General features: G+C 40.8%; 1 long non-coding RNA gene across 2 annotated transcripts in view; it reads right to left on the bottom strand.

Moving 5' to 3' along the window:
- LOC131194792 (uncharacterized) overlaps positions 1–4,016 on the bottom strand; it is a 39,500-nt gene extending 35,484 nt beyond the window's left edge. Inside the window, exon 1 of one of the 2 annotated variants that reach the window (XR_009154307.1) lies at positions 3,851–4,016. This is a non-coding gene — a long non-coding RNA (uncharacterized LOC131194792). The remainder of the gene's footprint in view (positions 1–3,850) is intronic. The other variant, XR_009154306.1, reaches the window with a different exon arrangement.
- Between the last annotated feature and the right edge of the window lie 5,960 nt (positions 4,017–9,976).

Raw genomic sequence — 9,976 nt, forward strand, 5'->3', positions numbered from 1 at the left:
GCCTTCCATCCTTCCGAGGTTGGTAAAATGAGGACCCAGATTGTTGGGGGAGGCAATATGCTGACTCTGTAAACCATTTAGAGAGGGCTGTAAAGCACTGTGAAGCGGTATATAAGTCTAAGTGTTATTGCTGTGATCAAAAATATTGTGTAAGGCTTGTGCTGCATGAATTTTGTCCTTTTTCATTTAATGTTCTTTTGCTGTCTATGCTATCTTCTGGGGTTGAGGAATTCTGCCTTCTTAGTTTTATCTTTCCTATATATCTAAATGATAGTATATAAATCATATTTGTACACCCTTCTTCTAAAGACCTCCAAATGGTACTTTAAAGCAGTTTGAGGTGATTTGCCCACCGCTAATCATCAAGCTATGTAGCTGACTTGAAGTTGGAGTTCCCCCATCTACACAACACTGTACCTAATCATTTCTCAAATTGAAGATCGTCACTGTAATTCAGATCAGCACTTCTGGAGCATACCATTATTTTAAAATATGAAAACTTTGGTGCTATCTCCATTTACCCTCACAGAGATTTCCATGAAAAACCACAAAAGCCATGCCGATTTGATCACAGTTTGAGTTAAAACCTATGCTGATCATTTGATGCCTTTCCAAAAGGCTATCACCATAAAAAGTGCTGGATATCCCAGAATCTCATGTGATGAGTGTAATGGCAGAATTTTGCTCTGCTAAATTATATGGGCAACCTAGGTGGTCACTGGAGGGGATGCCTGTTTTTTCCCATATCTTCTTTCTTTCTCTTGGTGTTTCCTTGTAGCAGATGATCTTCCCATAATCCTAAAATCTTCAACCAAAAACTGTCTACTATTGACCTCACCCCATTCCTAAGAGGACCATAAGGGGCGTGCATAAGCGCACAAACGTGCCTACCGTTCCTGTCCTATTGTTTTTCTTTTCTTCTTCCTATATATATATTGATTCTTATACCTCCTAATATTTACTCATATATATATTTATATACTATATAATCCTTTTTATATGATGTTGTGACAAAATAAATAAATAAATAAATGAAAGGTCCAAAGACAGTCTTGGTGTATTTGATCAGTTTAATGGCTTTGAAAGTAAGGATTGGTGCCATGATAAGTACAGAGGCCTCAAAATTTCTTCCTGCTTTTATAAAAAAGGGGATATATGGTTCGGTACAAAACTACGAGGAGGGCACTCATTCCTGCATGGCAAATAAGTCCTGATTGGTATTTTTCTGTGCCCAGTCACTGTTTGGGAAGGGCTGTTGGTTCTTTGCAAATATTAAAAATCACAAATGTGTGTGGATGCTCCTATTGTGCCCTAGTATTCTGATCTAAAAATAAGCAGAACAGATCATTTGTTCCCTGCTGCCTTTTCATTGTGAAATCAGAACACTTGGACAAAAAAAGGCTGGTCATCTTCTATAGGGAAGCATCACACACACACACACACAAATGCACTCATTTAATGTCCTTCTCAGGAGAAAGTTTCATATATGGAGAATGAATTTTGTTTCAAATTATTTCCAATGAGACTCACTGGGGTGGGGTGGGTTATTATTACCCTAAAGATATTGCCCTTAATTATCATTTGAATCAAATAAAACATCCTGCCAAAAAAACACAAAAAAGCAACCTTCCCAGTTCACTGCAGGATGGGTGGTAGAGGATCATGGGGAATGTGGTTGGCTAATAAAAAATTCCACTGGGAAACAAGGGGGCTAACTTTCTGGCAAATGATAGCAATGCACCAGTTCTTTGCCAGGAAGTATTTGTTTAATCAAAACCAGCATTTGTGCCTTTGGAAATATTTGTTTTTGATTAATAAACAATTTTTGGCTTCGTGTTTATACCCCAAATATGTGGAATGCTTCTTGTATTCCTGCTTTTTTTTTTTTTTTTTTTTTGTAGGCTAACAATACTCTTCAAATACGCTTAGTCCATATCCTGAAACAGATCATGATAATTAAGGTCAAAAAAGAGTTCATATGTAAAAACAGAATTATCTCAAACCTCCCCCATCATGGAGGGTATTTAACACCATCAACCTATGCATGTATTCTTTAGAATAGAATAGAATAGAATAGAATAGAATAGAATAGAATAGAATAGAATAGAATAGAATTTTTTATTGGCCAAGTGTGATCGGACACACAAGGAATTTGTCTTGGTGCATAGGCTCTCAGTGTACATAAAAGAAAAGATACCTTCATCAAGGTACAACGCTTACAACACTTAATGATAATCATAGGGTACATATTTAACACATAATGATACAACACTTAATGATAGCCATAGGCTACGATTAAGCAATCAGGAAACAATCAATATCAGTATAAATCATAAGGATACAAACAACAAAGTTACAGTCATACAGTCATAAGTGGAAGGAGATGGGTGATAGGAACAATGAGAAGATTTAGAAGAAAGCCCCACTGATTTGCCAGATTTACTTCAATAAACTAATATAGGATTTCAGCCTAAATTTAAGCGAAGCTCTGGGCTTTAATTTGTCTATTATATTCATAATTGCAATCTTTTTTTGCAATTAGATAGATTTTGCTATTTTTGTGATCATTTTACTTTTCACAGATGTTTTACCCAAGGCAGAGTTCTGAAATTCATTACAAGTTTCCCTCAAGGTAATCATATGTGATTCACTGAAACTACCTTAGAATTACATAGATTAAAAGGTTACGTTGGCGCTTGCTTTTTCAGATCTTTCAAAAATCAAACAAAGATGTGGGATTTTTGTATCCACTTCACCAGTGGACTTCTTTAAAATAATTTGTTTGTTAAAACTATTTTAGCTCTACTCTCCAGCCAACATAACTCCCAGAACATGTTTGTTATATACTGTAAGCTAACTATAAACAAGGCAGTTCTTGCTGGCAAGTGTTTGATTTCAACGTTGATATGCAAAAGGAAAATGGGTGAGATGGGTAGAAGAAACAAATAAATTCATGCACCCTTAAGCTACAAAGTTTATGACAAGCATATCCTTTGGTAGTTTCTTTCTAAGAACAAAGCAAAGCTTATATATTTATATAATATATGCCAAAATTAAGCACTTCAAAATCTTATTGACTTCTAGGGAGGAATTTCAGAGAAATTAATGAGATTTAAAACTATTCAATTCTACCAGCTGAATTCTGATTTCTGAAACATTTTTGTTCTATTGCCTGGCTAATATTAAAAATGCTTTAAGGGAAAGGACACATATAAATTGACTGAATATAAAATTTTCACTTAAAGTTATATAAAAATGAATTTATAGCTGTCAAAACATATACAGTGACAATCAGAAGTTCCTAGGCTTATTTTATGTTAAATTTGGTTATACGGTAATTGAAATGGAAAATATTTCTTACCACATAAGTATAGCCAGTTGTGCACTTTGGGATAGATGTATATCTAAATATAAAGACAATCATCCACCAAGGAAACCCACTATTTATTCTCAGATATCAACAAGGATTTTTGAGAGATTTCAGAGGAGGAAAAATATATGTTCCCCAAGCAGCATAATTATGCTAATATTTTGTTACTACTGGATAAAAAGCCTATACATTTGGAAACCCAATGAAACTAACTGCTCCCTATCTCTGAATTGGGAGCTACCCAATTATTCATAAACAGTTCTTGGCTTCCACACTGTAAGAAGAGTTTTTTAAGGGCTACTGCCTGTGCCAACGCCAAAAGATAACTTACCAACTATAGCTACCTTTATTCTCTAATTCCTATAATAATGGTATACAACAGAAAAATAGTCCCCAAATAGTCCAAATCTTCGCAGAACTGTGGAAACATATAAATGCCCCCTTACCGGAACAGACACAATCTATTTTTCTGAAATGTACCTTGGGGAGAGGATAAGTCGACATCAGCCCCAGAAGAAGAAACACAGTTGGGAATACCCCTATATAAAAGCCATTTGGCAATTATTATTTCATTATTGGCTGAAGATCCTATCCATGGACCCAGATAGACAGCCCAAGCTGTGCTTTGGAGAACAATTACACAAGCAACCTTACACTTGGGCCACCCACTTTCATTTCTCAATATGGATTCTCCATCCAATTTCTGGTCCAATCAGATCAAGGAAGGCCAAGAAAGCTTTCAAGAATTATTGATGTGACTGCCCAAGATGGCATTACAGCCCTTAAATGCGTCAAGTCTTTGAAGTGGCTGGCTCAATTCAAATCAGCCTCCCAGTTACAAAAATATTTAACAACTTATGTGCCTCAACATCTTAGAAGAGCTTTTTCTAGAGCTCTGTTCAAACAACTGGACTTCATGGCAAGATATGTGATGTTTCACAGAGTCCCATTTAAAAAAGATTGTGCATTTGTGGAGCATCAGTCATTGAAGATGATAGGCACATTCTTGTTGGCTGCAAATTGTACTCACCAGAAAAGATTGCTTATTTAGACCCATAGTTATACCATCAAAACCAGATGAATACCAGATGAATACCAGATGGAAACAGATACAGAAAACTGCCCAAGTAAATAGTAACCCTAAATAAACTTCTTAATTTGAGTTGCTTCAGTTTACTTCTCCGCAAACCACTGCATATGCTTCTTTTATGTTTATTTCGGGCTACCTGATTTGCATTGTGAAAATCCAAGGCCACTATATCCACTCACCCTCAAACAGTTAAGATTTCTCTCTCTTTCTATGTCCCCCTTTCTCTCTCTTTCACACACACCACACACACACACATAAAATACACATCTGGAATTTTGCAGTCCAACTTTCATGATTAGAAAAATCTCTTGGAAAAGAAGAAAAGTAAAAATAAATATAAAGTGATGAAACACAGAAAAGGGCTCCTGCTTCCACGCATTCTGTCACCATTGAAGAGTGTCAATTCCATTCACAGCTAATGCGAGGAATCTTACTTTTTATTTATTTATTTATTTTGTCACAACATTATATACAAGCACATATAATGAAAGAAAACAATAGGAAAGGAACGGTAGGCACTTTTGTGCACTTATGCACGCCCCTTATAGTCCTCTTAGGAATGGGGTGAAGTCAATGGTAGACAGTTTTTGATTAAAGCTTTTGGGAGTTTGAGGAGAGACCACAGAGTCAGGTAGTGTGTTCCAAGCATTAACAATTCTGTTACAAAAGTCATATTTTCTGCAATCAAGATTGAAGTGGTTAACATTAAGTTTGAATCTATTGTTTGCTCTTGTATTATTGCGATTGAAGCTGAAGTAGTCTTTTATAGGAAGGATATTGCAATAGATGATTCTGTGTGTTAAACACAGGTCAATAAACAGTACTTTTTATCAATTCATTTATTCATTAGATTTATATCCTAATCCCATCATTTCTTCAAGGTCTCAAACTATTTAATTCCCATAGCAGCAACCTTGTGTATCTTATGTAATCACCAGGAGTGGCATTCAATTCAAAGAGTCTTTATTTTGACTCTTTCCATGTTCAGGTACACAAAACATTGTTCATGCAATAATTTTCCAAGTCTTGCAGGGAACACACAAAATCCCCTGGTTTCTCTCTTTTTTAACTTCTTCAATGCTTTCTTCACATGAAAAAAGGCCCTAAAACAGAGCAAGTTAACTAAGCTTGGCAAAGATTTGTTTTTGGAGGCAGGAGGCCTCCTTTATTACCCCTTTCTTTTAAAGGATTGACACTCACATGAAACAACTGTGCTCTTATTGTGGCAATATGTACCATGCAGAAAAGCAACTTGCCAGTTGGAATAGCTTTATTACCTTAAATTTTTCTTCACAGTGTATACCGCAAATCAAAAAGGGAAGAAAATAATGGAGATAAAGCTGGCCAATGATGAGGAATTTTGGGCTTCAAAGAACAGGATGTTCTTATTTACAGAGTAAAGCCAATAAAACAACAAAGAACATGGTACCAAAGAACATGGTCCACATAGAGAACACGTCACAAAAAGAAGGCTAGGAAATATTTGCAGCAAAGACAATGTTGAGAAGCATTCTTACTCATGTTACACACCCTGAAAAATAAATCAATGGAAATCCCTGCCAATTCACTGTTCATCACACCAGCCGGTCTTTTTCACTTGCAAGTCTACAACCAGGGACTGTTGGACCTGGCATTGAAAAACGACTTAACATTGTCCATCGACCTAATGGGGAGTTGCCTTGTCTTCCTTATTGGACAGAAAGGACTTCAGTGAACAGAGCAGAAGACTGTATGGAAAAACATTCAAATGAACAGAGTCATCAGAGAGTAAAGACAAGCTTATGTGTCCAGTTTTCTGTTTTACTCATCCACAGCTGGCTTTTACAATTATATTTAACAAGTACTACAAGTACCCTGTCTTTGCCAAAATTCAGGCACCTTGAACGAGATGCCATCCAGGATATGCTTTTCTCTTTTATTTTTTCACTGCCCCTCATTTATTCTTAAGATGCTCTCCACCTGCTTTCTCTCCTTCTGCCTCAACCTTCACTCCTGCCTGTGTTGTATTTTCCTTATCAAATCTCTCTCTCCTCTCCTTTCCAGGCAATGGCACTTCTTTCGGTTCCTCTTTTGAAAAGTCTTGACTTCTGACACCCTTTTTCTCCCAGGCTATTGAGAAAGCTCTAGATATGAATCCAGTAGCCCATCCTTAGCAGCACTGCTGATCACTTGAACACTGAACATAAATTTCATATCCCTCTCTATCTTTAATATTTAATTTACTCTTTCATTCCCTTTTCATTGCTGCCTTAGAAAACTCATTTAAGGAACTAAATCTCTGTTGGTTCCTAGCCTTATAGGAATAAGTCCATCTATATGGACTAAGACAGGGGTATCAAACTCATGTCGTCATGGCAGCATCACGTGATGTATTGGGACTTTTTTTCCCCTTCGTTAAATTGGGTGTGGGCATGGCCAGTGCATGATGCATCCGTCTGCGGCGACGGCTGCTAGCAAAGAGCAACCTAACGCTGGCCAACGCTCTGGACGAAGCCAGAGCACATGAAATGTCCACCCAAGCGGCGGAGACACTGCAAAAGCCTCTCCCACCAAAGGCAAGCACCAAGCCGGTTCCAGTGCACCAGGAGGAGATTCAGACCGAATCCGACGGTGAAGATGAGGAAGGGGTCTGCCGAACCGAGAAACGCGACAAAGAGGACCGAGACGAATGCGGAAGCTGCGGAGGTCAACACCAGCGCCAACGCTGCAAGTTTAAGGACGCAACATGTCGGCGGTGCGGAAAGAAAGGGCACCTAGCTCAAGTCTGTCGAGCGGCCCAACCTTCCCGCCGAAAATTTAAATCGGCCAATCAGAGCGCGGAATCGGAAAGGCGACCCGCGATTGGCTCAAACAAGAAAGGCGCGAATTCGAACCAAACGACTGTAGTCATAGGCCGCGCCTCAACCCGAGTGGAGAAGAAGATCTTCACCAAACCTAAAATAGAAGGAGTAAGGTGCCGGCTCGAAGTGGACACCGGGTCAGCGATCACCATCATGTCGTGGGACACTTTGGCGAAGTCACTGCCATCAGTCGCGAAGCGCCACCTGCAAACTCAACGGCTACGGGTCCACGACTACCAGGGGAATCGAATCCCTGTTCGAGGGACCACCTCTGTCCGAGTCGAGTACGGACCTCACAAGAAGACCCTGCCCATCACGATCGTCGAGGGACTCTGCCTAGTTTGTTGGGACTAGACTGGTTTCGTGCCCTGGGCATGGGAGTGACTGGCATCTACAGAAGTGACTGTAACCTGAAAGACATTCTCTTGAACGAGTTCAAGATGTCTTCAAGGACTGCCTGGGCAAGTACAAGGGACCCCTATTTCCTTCAACTTAGACCCCAGGTAGCTCCCATTAGGCTAAAGGCGAGGAGAGTCCTTTGCCCTTAAGCCAAAATTGACAAGGAGCTAGATAAGCTCATAAATCAGGAATTTTGGTGCCAGTCGATCACGCAAAGTGGGAGACGCCAATCGTCACCCAATAAAACCAGATGGGTCAATTAGAATTTGCGCTGACTACAAGGCGACGCTAAACAAAGCCTTACAGAAAAGCGCTTACCGGTTCCGTGGTACAACATTTGCTGCACTCTTTGGGGCAAGGCAGGTCTTTGCAAAGTTAGACTTGGCCCAAGCCTACCAACAACTGCCCGTAGACGCCAAAACAGCCGAAGCCCAAACGATTGTAACTCACAGGGGTGCATTCAAGTGTACCCGATTACAATTTGGGGTGAGTGTGGCACCGGGGCTGTTCCAAAACTTAATGGAACGACTTCTGCAAGGGCTCCCAGGGGTAGTTCCCTACTTCGATGATGTTTTGATATCAGCGGAAAACGTAGAGGAATTGGGGGAGCGGTTGAGAAAGGTTCTGGGCATTTTCCGGGCAGCCGGACTAAAGGTTAAAGTAAACAAATGCCAGATAGGGGTCGAATCCGTTGAATTCTTGGGCTACGGATAGACAAGAAGAATTCACCCACTGAGAGCAAGGTCAAGGCAATCAGAAAGGCCCCAGCGCCCAAAAACAAAACAGAGCTACAGGCATTCCTGGGGCTAGTGAATTTTTACGCGGTCTTTTTAAAAAACAAAGCGACCGTTGCTGAACCGCTGCATAAGCTTTTAGGGAAAAATACTGTTTGGTCTTGGGGAAAGTCGGAAAATAGGGCTTTGAAGCAGTAAAAACCTGCTCTCGGTGATAGCCTGCTCATCCAATATCATAACTCATTGCCCCTAGTGCTGGTTTGCGATGCCTCCCTTACGGGGTGGGGCTGTACTCAGCCATAGACTTCAAACGGCACAGAAGCCCCTATAGCCTTCTACTCTAGAACTAAGTGTTTGCTTAGTTTCCTGCTCTCCATCATCAGCACCAACAGCTGGTGCTCAGATTCACCAGAAGAACAGGGGTCCCATTAGCAATGTAGTAATGTTGTGGTTCCTTGACCTTATATGGGAAACAGGGGGGGCTTGTCTTGACCTTCACATTAGGTGTCTGGTTATTTTGCTCACAAATCAGTCCAATGGAAACTGAACACTCTGGGTCTTAAATATAGTAGATAAAGAGACAATCCGGAAGAACCAAAATATATGTGTTATGTTCGGGAAGTAACGAGGCTGGAGACCAGGGTAGTGACAACAGCTCTTTAATATATGGTGAACCCAGCAACCAGGCTGGGGAAAAACAACCCTTTATATACTGTTTAACCGGCGGCTTCAACCAATCAGCAACGTGCTGGTTTCCCGCCTAAATATTTAAAGATACATAACACTCCTCCCCTCCCAGAAAACACTTTACCACTATTTACATATTATTTACATGTTATTTTTCGACGTAGTCACGCAAATAACCTGGGCGTCTCCTAATTCTTTCGGACCTGCGCGGTTCAGTCCTGGGTGGTGTTTTGAGCTGGTCGGAGGGGCTTTTTTCTCCTCCCAGCTCTTTCTCTAGGCCATCGGGCCCTGGATTACTGGCAGTCTCTTTTCATGGCCTCCGGCCTTGGATTACTTTTGGAGTTTTCCCTGCTGTTTCCATTGGGAACCTGATGGCGTCGCTGGACCTCTGGGACCTCAGCTAAGTCTTGCGCCTCCCCTGGGTTATGGTCAGCTGTGGGGTCAAATAAGGAGTGGTCATAATCTGTCTCATTGAACTCGGGTTGTTCAGTTATTCGTTTCCTTATCTGATCTATGTGGCGCCTCCATACTCGGTTGTCTTGTAACTCGACCAAGTATGACTTTGGACCGGTTGCTTTTATGATTTGCCCTGCGAGCCAACTTGGGCCGTCCCCATAGTTGCGGGCCCACACTCGGTCGCCTATGCCCATTTCCCTTGTTTTTTCTAGTTCCCCCTTGTAACCCTCTGGTGTGTAATGGGGATTCAAACGGTCAAGTGGGCACCGGAGTTTCCGTCCCATCAATAACTCGGCTGGGCTTCTGCCTGTAGCAGTGCTTGGGGTTCTGTGCTGAATGGCCAGAAAGAAATCTATTTTTGTTTGCCAGTCACCTGGCTGGAGCCTGGACAATGCCTCCT

Source organism: Ahaetulla prasina, chromosome 1 (assembly GCF_028640845.1).
Source record: "Ahaetulla prasina isolate Xishuangbanna chromosome 1, ASM2864084v1, whole genome shotgun sequence".
NCBI lineage: Eukaryota > Metazoa > Chordata > Lepidosauria > Squamata > Colubridae > Ahaetulla > Ahaetulla prasina.